The 20,037-nt window shown below is 40.2% G+C and overlaps 1 protein-coding gene across 3 annotated transcripts in view; it reads left to right on the top strand.

Moving 5' to 3' along the window:
* Positions 1–20,037, top strand: part of TMOD3 (tropomodulin 3) — an 84,923-nt gene that overhangs the window by 12,901 nt on the left and 51,985 nt on the right. Inside the window, exon 2 of one of the 3 annotated variants that reach the window (XM_033409176.2) lies at positions 17,930–17,981. The exons of 1 other annotated variant lie outside the window; for it this stretch is intronic. The gene's annotated coding sequence lies outside the window, so the exon portion shown is untranslated. Of the gene's footprint in view, positions 1–7,027; positions 7,123–17,929; positions 17,982–20,037 lie in introns of all 3 variants that reach the window. One more of the 3 variants, XM_033409177.2, reaches the window with a different exon arrangement.

The raw sequence follows: 20,037 nt of genomic DNA, 5'->3' as shown, positions 1-20,037 counted from the left end.
TCACCATTATACTCTTATAGTTTGCTCTGAGAATCATATTACAAGGTAGGTTCCTCCACAGATGTGCACACTTTTTGACCTGTAGAGAGATACACTCCCTTTGGTACATATGCTCAAACACTTACACCTACTCACTAAGGGAGGAACACAAACACACCAAGACGAACTTACAAACCAAGGTAATTCATACATGGAGATAACCCTTTACAAATAAACAGTTTCATATCTGGGCATATCTAAGCACTAATATCACTACACGTACGCACATGTGAACACAACTCCTGAAGCATATGTGAGAAAATGGGTGAGAATATGATAAACTGGGAGGAAAAGAGGCCTGAGTGGACAAGAGTGAATGAGAGTGTGATGGCAAGTTGTGTTTATTTCAAAGTGTATTCTCCTGGTGTTTAAAACACTTTCTAGAGCTCTTCATCTTTTAAACCAGTAGCAATTGTCTGATATGTTTGTATTATTTAATACGTATATAGGCTTGTAGGAAAGATTGTTGTAATTAGCTTATTATATAGCAGTCCTTTTGAGCAGGATGTTATTAACTGTAAAGTAGGGGATTTGCACATGGAAAAGTATAACCAACAAAATATTTTAGTTCCCTGGGTGTGGTGTTATCATTTTAATGAGGAGTTGTTAAGGAATATTTCCTTGATATGCATACCAGTGAAAAGAGGATACACTGTAATGTATACAAACGTATACGTTATAAGTCTGACATCTTCAGGCAACCCTTACCCTGGAGCAAGCGTGGCAAGATTTGACATAACCCCAGGATTTATTTTTGTTTGTGGTGGGCGATTATTAACCCAAGCTAGTATTCTTAAAGAATTGTTCCTTTTTTTTCTTTCTTTTGTCTTTAATGGCCACTGGGATGCTTGCTTGGCTTGAGGGTGGGATTAGAGGGGTGGGGAGATGGGGAAGAAAGTTTAATTTGATTGGGAAATATCAATAAATGATTATTTAAAAGTCAGCCCCCCACTTTTTTTCCACTCCTTTGTCCCAAAGATCTACAGTTTCTTAGAGAAAATCACAGAACCATACACAGAAATGGACCGCGACAGATTTGCACATTTTTATCTCTGCAAAGCCTTCTGTGCAGCTCGGCCCTTCTGTCAGCTGTCAGCACACCCTCTACAGCTGCTTTTTCTTTGCCACTTTTCTGGAGCCCCCATTACTCCTCGTCAAATGATCTCACTTCGTACTCTCCTAAGATATCAGACGACATCGCAAGTGAACTGCTGGATATAGTTTGCTCCCCACCAGAGGACAGCCCTTGTCACTGCATTCAGCTTCTTAGCCTTCCCATCTGACATATTCTCTTTTCTATCTTTTCCCACTGCCAGATAGGAATTCTGGCTTATAACTCCTTTTGAATGGGATACCAGGGGAGCCTCTTCAAAGAAATGTTCTAACTGGTCCCTGAAAGATGTGAAAGGATTTGAACATGAAAAATGGTAGAAAAGGATATTTCACGTGTAACGAACAGTGTAGTCTGAGGGCTGGAGGCAGAAGAGCAGGGAACTGTATTTACTTCTTTGGCTATGATCCAGGGTGTGTGAAGGTCATGCCTTCCCCTTTACTTGACTTTTCTTCCTCTTTTCCCTGGCTCCCTTCCCATCCTCCTTCCACCCCTTTTTAGCATGTCCTTTGATGTCTTTGCTTAGATATTGCTCCTCCCCACTTCTCTCTGGCTAAATCTATCCTTCCCTGACCACCCATAGCGATCTCTGAACTTCTGTATCACTAGTTGCCAGTCCCATTCATTTGTCAGTTAAATATGTATTGCCTTGATTTAAAAAGGAAAAAAAAAAAGCTTTATGTGCATGTCTCATTTTCCCAAATAGAGTTTATTAATCAAGGTTCTTAGGTCTCAGGGAACACCACCCATTTAAGCTAGGCTACTAGAAGATATGGCAGCAGGGCTGGGAGTTGTAGTGGGTTTTTACCCTGTTAAGGCAGCTGTGCTCCTTAAAATGAACTACAGCTGGAACCCAGAGCAGGCACTTGGAAAGTCTCTGTCCTTTCTCCCTCTGCCTGCAGTTTTGCATGGACTGTCTTTGGCTTCTTTCTGTGCCTCTGCTTCATTCCAGAACAGTAATTTGGATTTTTTTAAATACTGTGCATAACACTATTACCTATCTTGATTACTGAGTTTCTTGGCATCCTGTTAAATCTTGCATCTGAGGCAAATGCCCCAGCGCTGCTCCATTCTCTCCTTTATAGACTGGCTTTCTCTACTCTCTCTTGCTTTCTTTCTCTCTTCTGCTTTCACCTTAGCTTCAGCTTCAGTGTGACTTTATCTTGCTCTGATGCTGCCTCCAGACTGGATGATATATGATCTCTCAGCTTAGGTTTTGTTTCTCAGCTTTCCAGATTCCTGGGGAAGAACTGGATTTGATGTATCTTGCTTGGGCTAGGGGTACTGCCTGTACCGAATATCTGTGAGGGAGGGGCACTGTTATGGTTGTGTACTTCACAGGGCCTGGGGTAAGGGTCCCAGAGAAGGCGGTTTAGGGTTGGTCATCCCCAAACATGCTTACTTTAGTACCAGAGGTGAGAGGGAAGTGACCATGTCATTGTTTTTGTATCTGCACTGCATCTGGCAGATTAACAGCTAAAACGTGGGTATGCCTCTTTAGTACTTGTTTATTGCTATGACTCCCTGACCATTTGGATTACCTTTTGGGCATAACAGGCTAATCAGAGAAACATTTTTTAAATTTATTTATTTATTTATTTAGGCTGCATTGGGTCTTTGTTGCTACATGTGGGCTTTCTTTAGTTGCGGCGAGCGGGGGCTACTCTTCGTTGTGGTGCATGGGCTTCTCATTGTGGTGGCTTCTCTTGTTGCGGAACCTGGGCTTTAGGCATGCAGGCTTCAGTACCTGTGGTGCGCGGGTTCAGTAGTTGTGGCGCACAGGCTTAGTTGTTCTGCGGCAAGTGGGATCTTCCCGGACCAGGGATTGAACCGTTGTCCCCTGCATTGGCAGGCAGATTCTTAACCACTGGGCCACCAGGGAAGTCCCAGAGATTTTTTTTTTTTTTCGGTACGCGGGCCTCTCACTGTTGTGGCCTCTCCCGTTGCAGAGCAACAGGCTCCAGACGTGCAGGCCCAGCGGCCATGGCTCACGGGCCCAGCCGCTCCACGGCATGTGGGATCTTCCCAGACCGAGGCACGAACCCGTGTCCCCTGCATCGGCAGGCGGACTCTCAACCACTGCACCACCAGGGAAGCCCCCAGAGATATTTTTAATATTAAAAATATTACCAAAATTTGTTTTATCATCATTTGAAAAATTTCTAATTTTAGAGCAAATTAACTTTTTTTAAACATTTTTGAAATTTATTTTCTAGTTCAGAAAGAATAGAGGAGTAGAATATTGATAATCAGGGCTTCCCTGGTGGCGCGGTGGTTGAGAGTCCGCCTGCCGATGCAGGGGACATGGGTTCGTGCCCCGGTCTGGGAAGATCCCACATGCCGCGGAGCGGCTGGGCCTGTGAACCATGGCCGCTGAGCCTGCGCGTCCAGAGCCTGTGCTCCGCAACGGGAGAGGCCACAACAGTGAGAGGACCGCGTACTGCAAAAAAAAAAAAAAAAAAAAAATATTGATAATCAACTAAATAAAAAGTGATAAGTCTTTACAGACTCTGCCCCCCAGTCTTATTAGGATATGGTAAAATCAGGTACTCCCATCATTGATCTCAAATCTTATTGAGTCCCACCCCCTTATTATTTTGTTATATACTTAGTATCTGCTATGTTGCAGGTACTATGTTGGGCTGATAATATAAAAATAAGTGCCTGGGGACTTCCCTGGTGGCACAGTGGATAAGACTCCATGCTCCCTATGCAGGGTTCCTGGGTTTGATCCCTGGTCAGGGAGCTAGATCCCACATGCATGCCACAACGAAGAGTTCGCATGCCACAACTAAGGAGCCCATGAGCTGCAACTAAGGAGCCCGCCTGCCTCAACTAAGACCTGGTGCAACCAAATAAATAAATACTAAAAAAAATAAAATAAAAAAAAATAAGTTCCTGCCCTTAAAGGGCTCACAGTCTATGAAGATGATATGTATTAAGCAACTGATTATGATGAGATAAATGTGGATAGAAGTGTAGGCAAAGTGGTGACTTAACACCTCTCTTCTTCTGTTGCTTTCTTTGTACACTCATTGTCTCTCATTTTTTTATATTCCCTTTTTTAGTCTTCATTGCTCTCACCCAGTCTTTGCAATTAATTGTCCGGATTATATGGATCTCAGTATGGTAATATCTCATTTACCTAGTATGAAATAATGAAGTATTCCTTAAAAATGAATTTTGAAGATAATGACTTCATTGGCTAAAATTTATTGAACCCTTGCTCTGTGTCAAAACTGTTCTAATTGATTTATATGTATTCATTTAATGAATTAATGTATCAGCCCCATGAGATAGGTACTATTATTATTCTCATTTTAAAAACAGAGAGACAAAATGTAGTTTACTGTCTTGCCTAAGATTACAAAGTGAAATATCTGTAAGAAGGTTGAGATCCTTTTAAAAAATCTATTTTGAATGTCATTTTTGGTAAAATGCATTATAAAACTTTTCCTGGTGTTCTTAAATGAAGTTCTTCAAACTTAATTTAAGCAAGATGATTTGGAGGATATAGAATTTTGAATTCATTGCATGCATCAGGTGTATTATTCTGTGCTACTGAATTGCCTTCGGAGGTTGTTGCCGTTCATGGACTATTGGTAATTACATTAAATTGTCCCACACTTTAGTGCTTTAGTTACTTTATAGTTTTTCCTTTGCTTTTGCCTCCAGCTGCGGCTTCTTAATTACCAGTTACTGTCATATCAGTAACTTGTTTCTGTTAATGTGTGGTGTGTAGTAACAAAAGTAAAAGCATGGTAGAAACTAAGTATTTTATAGAGGCAGTATGATATAGTATAAAAAGCATGGATTTTAGGGTCAGGTTCAAATCTCACATCTACTGTTGAGAAAGAAGTTATATATCCTTGAGCAGTCTCTTTATTCTGAGCCTTAGTTTCATCATTTATGAAATGGGGATAGCAATATTTTGCAGAGTTATTATGAGGAGATGTATTTGGTAAAGTAAATACCTGGCAAATAATAGGTATGCAAATAAAAATTGATACCTTTATTTTTCTCTTCATTATGTTGGAATATGGCATATGGCCTCTTTGTTAATCCGAGAAACTCAGGTAAATGAAAGAAACTTGTTTCTAAGATGTAAGAAAGATGTAGACACTTTTATTCTATCACTTAAAAATATTAGTTTAGGGGCTTCCCTGGTGGCGCAGTGGTTGAGAGTCCGCCTGCCAACGCAGGGGACAGGGGTTCGTGCCCCAGTCCAGGAGGATCCCACATGCCGCGGAGCGGCTGGGCCCGTGAGCCATGGCTGCTGAGACTGCACGTCTGGAGCCTGTGCTCTGCAACGGGAGAGGCCACAACAGTGACAGGCCCGCCTACCGCAAAAAAAAAAAAAAAAAATTAGTTTACAGTTGGTGTCATAAGTGTTAGTTTGAGTATTACCCTAAACTTCTGTTTTGGGTCCTTGTACTAAGCTCTCAGTAACCTCCTCTCCTTCTCTGCTTTAAATTAAGTTGCCTTTACTTCTTTCTAGGTGGCTTTCTTGATTTTCCTTGTTTGCTATTAAAGGAAAAATGTCCCTTAGCCCTTTTCAAAAGAACCTATGCCAAGGCAGACCTTGTGACACTGGGGGCAATAAACCAAGCTTCTTGGCCAATAACAGTGACTTCTGAGACGTCCTTTCTTTCATCAGTTCTGCTTTTTTCAGCTATCTCCATCTTAAATATGAATTTGTTTTTCTTTCTAGCCCCACCCCCTTCCATTTCTCCCTTCTCAGAAACTATCCACATTAGCTGTATGGTTATTATTTCACTAGTTTTATATGGTTTGGTTTTTATTGTGTGTGTACATGTATTTCTCAAAGGCTATAGTTTGGTAATTTTTATTATTTATAGGGAACTCTCCTATCTTAATATGATAAAAAATTTGGCACCAGAGGTTTTGCCTTCTGTCTTGAAATTCCAGTAAAAACCTGTGATATCCTCTCCTTACTGGACTGTCAGATGCTTCACCACATGCAAGTACTCCAGCTCAAGTCACCAAAAAAAGTTTTTGAACAATTTTACCGAGGCATAATTTACATATCATAAAAGTCATCCTTTTTAAGTGTACAATTCAGTAATAGCAAATAACATTTTTCTATCAAAAACTCTTCAGCGGGCTTCCCTGGTGGCGCAGTGGTTGAGAGTCCGCCTGCCGATATAGGGGACACGGGTTCGTGCCCCAGTCCGGGAAGATCCCACATGCCGCGGAGCGGCTGGGCACGTGAGCCATGGCCGCTGAGCCTGCGCGTCCGGAGCCTGTGCTCCGCAACGGGACAGGCCGCGACGGTGAGAGGCCCGCGTATCGAAAAAAAAGAAAAAAAATCTTCAGTGCTGTCTTTAGTCTATAAGAGGATAGTCATCTTTTTGTTCCCAAGGTCATTTATGGTGGGTTGTGTGGTCTTGCTCCTGGCTGCCATGTGGTTACATACACGTACCCCATCTGTTGGTTATTGCTTCTGTTATTCACTCTGGATATCATAGTACTTCATTAACAGTGAGTTCTCTATAGTTGGGACACTGAGTCAAAGTGGTGGGACACTACCATTTTGTTGAAGAATGGCTCCTTTTGGGCATTAACTGAGGGAACTCATTCTCTCATCTTAGGTAATCTCCACCTGATGAGAATTATACTCCAGGGCCTTCCAAATCTCTCTGATTGGTTCTGTATTCCCCACTTTCCCCTTGAGACATAAAGACATTATGTAAATTTAGGCATGTGCCTCTCCAAACATAACTGCTTCTCCATGTTACTCTGAAAATTAATTCAATAATTGCTATAGCAAACTTGGTATGCCCCTAGTCCCCTGAAATTGATTAGGGTAGAACGAGTGGTATCCCTAAAAGTCACAAGTGTGCTTTTTCTCCAAAGGTGTATATGAAATACTTCACCGTGTAGGAGTGGGGCATGGTCCACTGGGGGGCATGCATTCATAGCAGGCGGGGCATCAGACACCTGAATCAATGGCAAGTATTGGGGCTAAATGGTGTGGTGCATCCTGAGTGTTGTTGACCTGCAGAGTGGAAAAGAGGCCAAGTAGGGTTGGAGGAGCTAAGAACGGCCTTGGAGAAGATGGACGTGAGCTAGTCTTTGAAGGGTATGCAAGTTTGGATAGGATGGAGAAGTGAAATTTGGGGTTGGGGTAGGGAGGATTGTTGAAGAGAAGTGCAGACCATATTGGGAAACAAATGAGGCAAAAAGGTAAAAGTGAACTTAGGATATTTGTGAGACCCTGAGGGAACCAGGCTGATTAGAGCTGAGGATTCCTAGTAATTCGTAGTGAAAGTAGAAAAGTGGAGTTTTATCAAAATCACAGGAGAAACTGTCAAAATACAAGCACCTAACAAATAAGAAAAAAATTCTTAGCAAAGGAATGAAATGTAAAAGCAGTGTTTCAGGAAGCATAGTCAGGTGACTGTGATCAAGATCGTTAGAGCAGGAAGGCAAGAGCTCAGTCAGGCAAGGAGTTTGCTTGCCCCTAGGAGGAAGGGCTTGGTAAAGCATTGTTTTTTACTTCCTTTCTTTATGCGACTCCAGAAATTTCCCTAGGTACTGGAACTGTTCCTGGGAAGGGGCAGGGTCCAAAAACTCAAGGCTTTGAAGGCCTGCACAGAACTTCAGAAAAGTTATTTCTCTTTATGTTTCCTTAGGGAAAAGGAATAAAACACCCCAAAACTGGCCCCATCCCAGTTTCAGAGTCTCAGTTATATAGGGCCTTTGGGCCCAAGCTGTGGAGCTTTGGAGAATATATAATTATATATCTCTTTAAATGATTCTTACTATTGCTCTCATAGATTGTTAGTCTTTTTTCCCCTTAATTAATGTTCTGAAATTCTTTTAATAGGACTCTCTAATGGCTGATGCTTTTCGTTGTTTTGCTTTTCCACCAAAGCACTTTTTGCTATTACCTGGGGGTGGCATGCATAAAGTCAGAGAAAATACTTGTTACTGTTTTTTCATACACAGCAACAAAATGCAACAAATGATTGAGTTACTATTTAAATTAAAAATAAAATAAATGCACATGATACAAAGCTCAAAAGTGACTACTGGATATCTGGTGAACACTCTCCCTGTATCTTTAGCTCTCTAGTTTGTCTCTGGTTCTTGTGGATCTTTCCAGAGTTATTCCCAAGGCACTTATTTTTAAAAGTTGAGTGATCTTAGACTTTTAGATTTGGAAGGACCATAGGGGTCATTTGTCAACCGTTAGTGTTTCTTGTGGTATAGAGAAAAGTGGGCCAGATTTGAGGAATGGACATGGGTGAATTAATGGGGTTGAGTGACTCCTCTAAAATTTCTTAGAATATCACCATCTGAAACTAAAGCCTTTATGAAGCCTGTTTCCCAAAGGTCTCTTTCCTAAATTCCAAATCTATTTTTCCAATCTATTTTCCTTGTTCTAAAGTCTTTTTCCTAATATCTTCCAGTACTGTCCTACTCTTGATTGTCTTGGATTTAGTATTTAATTAAAATAGAGACAGTAATTAGATACTTTTAAATTTACTTTAAAAAAAGAAAATGAAATAAAGAACAAGACAGAAGTGCATGTGCTGCTTTATACTTCAGTAGTTTTACTGTATTACTAAAATTTATATTTAATTTTGTGATTAAAATTCTTTTGCATTCGTTCTTATGATTTATGATGTATTGGGAATTCATGTTTTGATAGAAACAGTTCTAATTTTATTATGGGAAAATAGGAAATGATCTGTAGAAATTTGCTTTATTTGGCAACTTTCAAGAAAGCATTTATTAATATGGTCATTCCACTTTAACTTCTTTTTCTCTAGTACGTAACATCATAGGCCCATGTTTGACTTCATTATTGACTTTTTTTTTTTTTTTTTTGCGGTACGCGGGCCTCTCACTGTTGTGCCTCTCCCGTTGCGGAGCACAGGCTCCGGACGCGCAGGCTCAGCGGCCATGGCTCACGGGCCCAGCCGCTCCGCGGCATGTGGGATCTTCCCGGACCGGGGCACGAACCCCCATCCTCTGCATCGGCAGGTGGACTCTCAACCACTGCGCCACCAGGGAAGCCCATTATTTACTTTTTTTCATTGTTTAATCTGTTCTGATTTTTCAAGTCACTTTCCTAAAGTATTTCACGTTATTGTTTTTGTGCTTACCTAGCATGATTCAGCTCTCATATTTTTCCTTTCTACTTATACATTGTTCATGTTGGCAAGTTTGAGTTAGTGTTTCCTTAAGATCATAGACATTAGAGCTACAAGAGACCTGAGGACATTGAGCCTGGGAATGAAGTGAATAGGCTTCATCCCTTTGCCACTTCTCATCTGTTGATAGTGGCTGCCTAAAGACTGAGGCAGCATTTACCCTGACTGGGGAAAAGGCTGTTTTATTTGCCGTGTCTGGACCTGGAGAAGTCCACTGTCAGATTTAGGACATATCTTGGTTATTCCTCATCTAGCCCAGAAAACTGAGGAGTGAAGTAACTTGCTCAAAGTCACAGAGCCCTTGAGTCCATGGATCTACTGACCCCCAATGCTAGGAGCTAAGTGCTGGGCCTTTTTTCTCCCTAAGAATTATGGATTTCTTTCTGGATTTTTTGGTTTGTTTTTCCTCTGCGAGTCATAATTGAATTATATTAAGTATATCAACTTGTCACAGTTTGTTGTATCTTCAGGAAAGACTCAGAAGCATTCATCTGGCAGTTTAAAAATAGGCTTTTCCTTATTCTAGGAAAGAAAGGGGCCTTGAGTTACATAGTCTAGCTAAAACTGAGAACTTTCTTTTCACTTATTTTTTTTAAAATATAAATTTATTTATTTATTTGTTTTTGGCTGCGTTGGGTCCTCATTGCTGTGCACGGGCCCTCTCCAGTTGCGGCAAGCGGGGGCTAATCTTTGCTGCGGTGGGCGGGCTTCTCATTGTGGGTGGCCTTCTCATTGTGGGTGGCCTTCCTTGTTGCAGAGCACGGGCTCTAGGCACACAGGCTTCAGTAGTTGTGGCACACGGGCTCAGTAGTTGTGGCTCGTGGGTTCCAGAGCGCAGGCTTAGCAGTTGTGGCACACGGGCCCAGCTGCTCCACGGCATGTGGGATCCTCCCAGACCAGGGCTCGAACCCGCGTCCCCTGCATTGGCAGGCAGACTCCCAATCACTGCGCCTTCAGGGAAGCCCCAGCAGGCAGATTCTTAACCAGTGTGCCACCAGGGAAGTCCTCACTTATTTTTAAGACTGAAAGTTTTCCCATTAAACTTTTAAAACTTATCCTCATTACTATCCAACCAGACCCACCCACCCAAAAAGGGAGGAAAAGTAGAATTTTATGAGAAAGAGTGAATTTTATTAGAGTGAGATTGTTGGTTCAAACCAAAATCTGGTGTAGAAGGATTAAAACACTAGCAGAGTGAGACAGGGTAGGAAGGTCCTTTAATAACATTTTACTTTCAACATTTATCAACGGTCTCTTGGACATTTTGGCCAAGATCATGCATTATTTTGCAATTACGAATACAGGTAACACAATACACAAGACAAATAACAATAGTAGCTATATTCTGTATGTATGTTAGTATTTATTTTATGATCATTGATTTGGGAAAACTTCATATTAAAAAATATATATTTTCTCTGACATCTTCTACATCTTATGGGCTTATTTTGGTGGTTTAGAATAGTTCTGGTAATTCCTTAGAGCACTTTGTCCCATGTATTACCAAAACCTTAACTTTTTTTAAGACTCTAGAATGCTGGGACAGCTTTCATACGAAATATATATATATATTTTTTGTAGTACGCAGGCCTCTCACTGCTGTGGCCTCTCCCGTTGCAGAGCACAGGCTCCGGACGCGCAGGCTCAGCAGCCATGGCTCATGGGCCCAGCCGCTCCGCGGCACGTGGGATCCTCCCAGACTGGGGCACGAACCCATGTCCCCTGCATCGGCAGGCGGACTCCCAACCACAGCGCCACCAGGGAAGCCCCACACAAAATATTTTGATGCCTTATTAACTGTTAACCAGCAGGTCTGCAAGTATTGCCAACGACAGTTATGTACATCTTCATCAAGTCACGTTTTGTTGAGAATAGTTGATTTCGCCTGGGATCGTTTCCTCATTTGGAGGTATATTTTTCTATATAAACACATTTTCAGTTGAACAGTGACGTACTTCTTAATCCTTTTTTCGTGGCACAATTATTGATACACAGCATTGCTAGAGGATAGGGTTCTGCATACCCATGGATGTAAAAAGGGAGTGGAGGAAGAGAAGAGACATGCCAGTGAAGGGTTCTTTTCAGTGTGCCACCTGGGCTGTAGTCTTTTGATGGAAGGTGGCAAGAGAAGGTGTGAGGGAGAATCAGATTTACTTTCACTATGTGCCCAGCTTTGCTGATCACCAGTTTTGCATATTGAGACAGCACAACAGTGTATCCAAAGAAAACTTTAAAGTGTTGAGATTGAATCTGCATTTAACATTACATCTACAGTTGAATATTACAATCTCTGTGCCCTATTTTTGCCATGTCTTTGATTCTTATAATCGTTTAAATTCCAGTTTGAGAAACACTTATAAAGTTGGGAGAGAGAACAACAATCTGTTTGTACAATTTTCTCAAATTCTTTTCCTCTCCTTCCCGTGGTCCCTTTCCTCTCGCTATGCCCTACCCTGCTCCAGTCCAATGTCTCCTTTCCCCAGGACAGCACGTTAAATGTAATAGGCACTTAATAAATATATACAAATACATATTGATCTGAAGATGGGGAAATTGGAGGTTGAAAAGAATTTTTCAGAATGAAGGAAGAATTCTGGTCTGAAGCCCAGGAAATTCATAAGGGTGAAACTGAGGCAAGATGTTGCCGTTCACCGTTTGTTCACTGCATAAAACTCAACTTGATCTCAGTATGATTTCTTTAAGATCTAGCCTAGTTTATTTTAGGATTTTGTATGTAGTTTTACTAACTCAGTATATTAAGAAAATTCTTGCAAGAGGAAGAATGAGTCATAGCGATACTTCCCTTGGTAGAGGAGGAGAAAGAAAACCCTCAGTCTCTCCATTATATACTTGGAATCGATTCAGCATTTTGATTGATGGCTGAGCACTGATAAGTTTTTCCAGCAAGCCACCTCATGTCATATTCGATTTTGTCCACAGTATAACTGGTAGAAGAATCTTTTAGGTTAACCATCAGAGATAAAGAGCTCTGTAACCTGATTATCGTGAGAGACTTGTTTATGATGTCATTCCTATTTTAAGATTTTTTTGAGTTTGCAATAACTTTTAAAAAAGCTTGAGCATTTCCTCCTCTGCCCAATCTATTAAACAAACAAACCAAAAAGAAGGCTGGAAAACATTTGGTACTGAGAAACGGGTGTGTTAAGGGTGTGGCTGGTGTGGCTGGTGTGGCATTCATCCCAGCACAGAGTGGGTTCCTCTCTGACCTTGCCTTGTACCTCTGTTGCTGCGACTCCACAAAGAATAAATAGAGAGGAGGTGGGCTACGACTGGGAGCTGGTTTGGCTGCTTTGAGCCAGAAAAGGATATGGGGGTACTCACATGGGAGCCACAAAGTCTCTCGGTAGAGTCTTGTTGAAAGATTGTTTTTGAAGTGCTATGAGTAACCTATGAAGTATTTCTCTTAATAGTCACAGAAATGACCTTGCTGCTTTCTACTTTAAGGTTGCCCTCAGTAACCTGCTTCCAATTAAATCTCTTCTCTGTTCTGGCCCTAACAAGTTTTTCCAGACTGCCCTCAGACTTCAGACTTTATTTTCTTTCCTTGTGCTTTTGGGATCTACAGATCTCATTTTAAAAAAATCGAGACGGCATCAGTTGCAGTGACAGGAAAGACGGGGCTGCTTAGCTAATCTCATACTTAGTGAAGGTTGGTATGTTTCCATGGAACTTTTACACAGAATAATCAACCACCAGTTTCTCAAACTTCTGTGTGCTGAGCACCTACCTCACTCAGATGTGCCCACATCTGGGTCAACCATAGCATCCTAAGAACTCCGCAAAAATCATTACTTAATGCACTGCCTTTTACACTTCATTGTATAGAAGAGGCAGTGAACAGAAGGATAGATTTAGCATCCAACTTATTTACTTTAAAAATGTCTTATTTACTACAAAAGTAATATACATAATATACAACTAAAATAAAATGGTTTTTAGTTTTTAGAAGGTAAATACTGTGTGCATAGTGCTTTGGACGCAGTGAGCACTAAGTACATTTTTTGGTTATAATTAGTGTTATCACTAATTAGAATCATAAGCTCATAAGAAGGAAATGACCTTATGAGACTCTTAAACTCCCTTGCAGTTGAGGAATCTGCTGCACAATATCCCAGACAGATATTCATACTCAGCCTGTGCTTTAGCAATGCCAGGAATAAATAGATTACTTTCTTTACTTCAGCCTTCTCCATCAAAGAGAATGTTCCTCAGACCAGCAGAGATGAAACTAAAGGCCGACATTAAATGGGACAACATTTAGATGCTTTAAATGTTAAAATCTCCAGGTAGAGATAACTTATTTTATAAGTATTTTTTGCGTGTTTATTTTATTATTTTATTTTATTTTTTTTTGGCTGCAACATAATACATGTGAGATTCATTCATGTTTTTGCACATAATCATAGTTGCTCTTTAATGTAGAATTGTCTTTTATAACTGTACCACAGTTCATTTGTGTATTCTCCTGATAGTGGACATTTGGCTCATTTTCTATTAGTTTGAAGATATTATGAGTAAAGCTGCAGTGAGCATTTTTGTACATCTTATTTTATTAACACAAACACTATTTCTCTTGGGTAGATAGCTAGGAGTGAAATTGCTACACCATTGTGGTATGAGTATGTTTAGTTTTAGTAGATACTACCAAATACTTTTCCCAAGTGGTTGAATCAGTTTGCACTCCATTAGCAAATTATGAGTATCAGTTGCTCCACATCCTTGTCTACACTTGGTATTGTCATTCTTTTTCATTTTAGCCATGCTGGTAGATATATGTATTTTTATTTTTAAAAAGACAAGTTATGAAGAAAAAAAAAGCCAGGCCATCTCAGCAATTTAATGTGAGAAGCTTAAAAATACAGAGTTAGGCAGCTCAGCCGAGTGTTAACTTTCCTATTCTTAGCTTAATTTATTTACTTCTTAATAGATAAGCCTCGATTTAGTTCTTAAACAACTTCTTAACTTAGATCTGATCTAGGAAGAAACATCATAAACAAAGCTACTGTCATATAAAGGTAAGAGGTTAGTGTTTCAATAATCTTGAATGACTACAGGTTAACTTAAGTGATTTTAATAAGTTCACACTTAGCCTTGAAATTAGGTATATCTGCTGTTTTTTAGTATTTGGCATGTGCCATGATCTATTCTCTGTTGAGGGTGTAGTAGTGAACAAAAGAGAGTCTCTGACTGAATATAGTTTAGATTTTAGTGACAAGATATAGATGATGAATCAATAAATATATAGCATGTCAGATAATAATATAGAGGGAAACACAGGGTAAGAAAATAGAGATTGCCTAGTGCAGTAGTGGAGGGGCCTGTGGGAGTTGATATTTTGTATATAGTGGACAGGGAAGTCCTCTCTAAGCAATTGATATTTAAGCAGAGATCTTAAAGAAGTGAGGGAACAGGTCATTTAGCTGTTTCAGGGAAGAGTTGTCCAGGTAGAAGGAACATCAAGTGCAAAAGCCCTCAGACAGGAGTATGCCTGGTTTGTTGGAGGAAGAGCAAGAAGATCAGTGTTGCTGAAGTGCTGTGAGCAAAGTGGAGAATGGTTGGAGATGATTTGAGGCTTAGTGGGGTGGTGGGGATTGTGTACGGCCTTGTGGACCATTGTAAAGCCATTTGGCTTTTATTCTGATTGAGATGAGATGCCATTAGAAGATTGTGAGTAGCAGAAGTAATGGAATCTGGTCAGTTCACACAAGAACCTGTACACAAATAGACATTTTATTTGTAGTAGTCAGGAACTGTCTTTCAACATCTGAATGGTTAAACTGCAGAAAATACATACCATGGAATACAATTTTAAAAGTGAACTATCGATACACAGCAACTTGGACGAATCTTTAGGAATTTATGCTTAATGATCCCTAAGGTTACATATTGTATGATCCTATGTATATAGCATTTTTTTAATGACTTAATTTTAGAAATGGAGGGCAGATAAGTTGTTTGCCAGGGGTTAGAGAAGGAGATGGGTGTGGTTATAAAAGGACAACATGGGGAATCTTTGTGATGTTGAAACTGTTCAGTATCTCGACTGTAGTGGTGGATACACAAACCTAAAAGGTGATAAAATTGTATGGAACATACTATACACACATATACACAAATATGAGTACAAGTAAAACTGGAGAAATCAGAATAAGATCAGTGGACTATATCAATGTCAGTATGCTCATTGTGATGTGCTATAATTTTGGAAAATGTTGCCATCAGGGGGAGCTGGACAACGTGTTCAGGGGACCCCTCTGTGTGGTTTCTTACAGCTGCATATGAATCTATAACTATCTCAATAAAAACTTCAGTTAAAAAGAATAAGATAGTTCTGGTACCTTTGCAGAAAATAGACTATAGACTATATGGGCATTAGAGTGGGAGGAGGAGCCCCAGTTAGGAGGAGATTGCAGTGGTCCAGGAATGATATGTTGATGACTTGCACCAGAGTGGAAGCAGTGGAGATGGTAAGTCCATGATGTTTTAAAGATAGAGCCAAATGTTTGATGGATCAGATGCGGAGTGTGAGAGAAGTCAAAGTTAACTCCAAAATTTGTGGATTGAGCAACGAAAAGAATGGAGTTGCTGTTTATTAAATGATGAAAACATGGCAAGAGCAGGTCTGGGGGAAAAAATTAAGAGTCTGTTTTGTTCATTCACATTTGAGATAGCTGTTAGCCGTCCAAGTAGAGAAGTTACGTAGGTAGTTATTTTTAAGTCTGGAGTTGGGGAGAGAGGTCCAAATTGGAGATATAAATCCAAGAGTTGTCAATGTATGAAATCACCTAGGGAGTGAATATAGAAAGAGAAGCTGTCCAAAGAACTTAACTCCTGGGGGCACTCCCACATTTAAAGGTAGGAAAGATGAGGAGGAACTAGCAAAGGAGAATGAGGTGGGAGAGTCAGAGAGATAAAGGGAGACCAAGAGGAAATAATGTCCCCATGGCCAAGTGAGAAAAGTGTTTTAGGATAAAGGAGGGATCTGTTGTCAGATGCTGCTTCTCATAGGCCTCGTAAGGTGAGGACTAAGGATTGACAGCTGCCTCTGTATCTTGATTGTGGTGGTGGTTGTACAACTCTATGCATTTATCAAAGCTCACAGAACTGTACATCAGAATGATGTACAGTTCTATATGTAATTTATAAAACATAATAATATACTATAGATAATTAATAAAATATTTTAAAATTTAAAAAAGAAGCATTGACAGCTGGATTTGGCACCATGCAGGTCATTGCTGACAGGGTCAGTTTGGGTGGAGTAAATGCTGGGAACAAAAGCCAAATTGGAGAAGGTATAAGAGAATAAGAGGGAGGGAACTTGGGGTACCAAAAACAGTTCTTTCAAGGAATTCTGCTATAAAGACGAGCCAAGAAATTGTCGGGAGGGGGATGCAAAGTGTCTGGAGGGGGATATGAAGTCAAAGGCATGCTTGTTTTTAATTTGGGAGGTGTGTTACAGTCTGTATGCTGATGGGCATGATCCTGTAGAAAAAGGGCCCAACTATTGAAGTGATCTTGTATAAATGAGCATGGATGTGATTTGGTCACAGGCAGTGGGATTGGCCTTAGATGAAAGTCTGGACAGTTTATCTATAAAAACAAGAGAGAAGATAGAGTATATGGGTACAAATTTAGGTTGGTTGGTAGATGTAGCAGTGGGAGCTTAGTTATCTATCCTTTTATGATTGCTTCTATATCGTCAGTGAAATATTAAGGTAGGCTCTTCATCTGAGAGTGATAGATAAGAAATATTAAAGGTCTGAGGGGAAAGAAGAAGTAAAATAGTCAGATTGTGGGAGAGTGACTGGACTAGGGAAATGCAGTGAGATTAGTAAACAGCACTCTTTGATGTTAGTGGTGATAAATATTAAATATGGCTGGTCAGTTGATGTGTTTTTCTCCTGCTTTATCTGTCACCCTGGTACAGGTGAGAAGTAGGAAGAGCTTTTTAACCAGGATTGGGGTTTTGCTAGAGGAGTTCCAGAGAATTTCCAAAGAAATTGAGAGTTATGGAGGGGTACAATTATTGGTAATGATTAGAGCTAGGTTACAAGCATAGGGATGTAGAGCTGAGGTAGGGCAGAGGACGGGACCATCAGAAGAGAGAAGGTCAAGGAACTCAGAGACTAGGTGTTGAGGGTCAGCAGTGTGGATCTTGAAATCACAGTGATTGCTGGCTGCCAAATTCATGATCATCTCTTCTTCAGCAGTTTGACTATAAGTATTAAAAATATTGGAGAGAAAAATAAGTTGGAACAGTAATTGTATAATATTTTTAAAAAAATCATGACAGAACATTTGCTTGTTTCACTTTTTAGTCTCAGCTCTTTGCAAAAGATGATGCCAGAAATAGTATTAACATAGGCAGGCACTTTTGTTTAGCCTACAAATATATTTAAAGGCCATAGCCAGCAACTGTTTTATTTAGTAATTTTTAATTGGTTTATTTTGTTTCATTAATTGGTTATTATTATTATGGGTGTTCAAGATTTGTCATATGAGAACAGTTTACAATGTGGATCTCAAAACAAACGATTATGAAAATATTAACCAAGAACCATTTTTTTTTCAGACCTAGAAATAGAGGTGGCATAGGGCCATGTTCAGCTCTTCAGAAAAAATAGGTATGGAACAACAACAACAAAAATTATTAAATACTAACTGAAATTAACACAGAGGTCATCCCTTAGGGCATCTTTTGTCCTTATCTCCTTACAGCCAATCTGTGAACAAGTCCTTTTGGCTTTGCTTCTGAAATATGTCACATGTTTTTTCCCACTTCTGTCTTCACAGCTACAATCTCAAGCAAAGCCACCGTTGTTTTTCACCTAGATTGCTGCTGTTAGCAGAGTCCTAGGCTGAGAGAGTTGCGAGAGACCTTTAGATCTTGGCTTAAAAGTCACCTTTCAGAACAGTATCTGAACCACTTAAAGTAACTTTCCCAACCCTCACTTCTCCTATAGCATTGTCCTGGGGTTTTCTTTATCATATTTATTACTATCTGTTATTACCTTGGTTTTTTGTTCATTGTTTTTTGTCTTTCCACCACCTTTAAACTGGAGCAAGGAACTTGTCTGTCATGTATACTTCTTATGCCTATTGTCTGGAACAAGTCAATTCCTGGTACAGAAAATGTTCAAAAATATTTGTTGAATGACCAGTAAATATACTGGAAAACAAATAATCACCTGGGAATCTTGTGACAGAAAAAAAGAAGTTTCTGATCTGGCGGGTCAGGTTGGTTCAGTACCCAGGGGTCCTAGGAGAAGCCGGTGAGGAAAAGACACGCAGTCTTAAGCCCAGCACATCTGAAGAGTAAGGCTTGGTATCTCCCAAGGAGGAAATTCATTTCTACTCAAAAGAAAATCAAATCATCATCAGGGGCATGTATTTAATTTCAGAGGTCTGGTGACTGATAATCAGATATTTTTCTTTAGTTTTAACTAGGGAAGGTTAGACAGCAGAGAACTCTTAGCCAAAATGGTTTGACACTGAGGGAAGAAAAGATGAACAATGCAGAGGCTGTAAAGGATTAGCAGAAGTATCAAGGACTGATTATCAGTGCCTTTTTAGTTGTGATAAGGGAAATAGAGTGAGGGAGCAAGAGAGATACTAGATACCTGGGGCAGGTAGAGGGAACTACCAAAAAAGGGAAAGGAGAGACTGATATATGATCCAATTAAATCAAGTTTGGCTTAAGTATGTGTAACCACGTACTGCACCTGTTGATGGCAACCCAGTAAGAAATGAGATCTAGGAGAGAATCTCTCTTCCTCAGGGGGCTTACAGTGTCCAGCAAGAGAGACAGAAGATGACCTAATTCACTGTCATTGTTGGTTTGACATGAGATAGAGGTTGTCTTTAGAAGTAGCTGGCCAGCCATCCTTGGGATAGGATTTCATGTGATGGTCCTCAGCTTTGCTTTTGCAGAGACCTGATTTCAATCCACCAATAGGTGCCTAATTTCTTAAAAAGTGACCCGTACTAACCACACTCATAAAAGACTGGTGCATAAGTCAAAACATCAGTTTATTAATCTACAGTGAGAAAGACTACATGAACAGCCAAGTTTTAATTAGAAGATTACTTGGTGTGAGCATGGAGAGGAACAAGGGGAATTGAGTGATGTAAATGTCGAATGACATCAGGCATTGGCCATCTGATGCTTCTTCAGATGGGACATATAACTGCAGTGGGAACCAGCCAATCACATCTGCTGATCAGGATATCATGCCTCCTTTGTGCTTCATGAACATGGCCAAATCTTGCTTAATGAATCCCATCTTCTTATATCTGCCTGCTTACTGCCTTCTTTCCATGGTTATGTTACCATCATTCTATAGTCATTTGTTCTATCTACTTTTTTGGGAAACATTCTCTTGTTGTATGTTGATCTTATCAGTTGAAGATACTAATCTTTCCCGGGGGTCCGATCAAACAGGAGAGCAGGGAAAATTTCAGGGAAGATATGTATGACATTTTAGCTAGCTAGGCCTTGAAGAATATGTAGGGGTTTGAGGACAGAGGTAAATGAGAAAGAGTGCATGCATCGTGGAGACAGGGAATGAAATAAGCAAATGGCCTAGAGACCTAAAACTTTGGGGCCTATTTGGCCTATAGGCTATATGATGGTGAGCAGCCTGAGATAATATTATAATAGAAAGCTAGCTGGGACCTGGT

This window comes from Orcinus orca, chromosome 2, assembly GCF_937001465.1.
Source record: "Orcinus orca chromosome 2, mOrcOrc1.1, whole genome shotgun sequence".
Lineage (NCBI taxonomy): Eukaryota > Metazoa > Chordata > Mammalia > Artiodactyla > Delphinidae > Orcinus > Orcinus orca.
The sequence above is the reverse complement of the archived record's forward strand: the minus strand, read 5'-3'. Positions and strand labels throughout refer to the sequence as shown.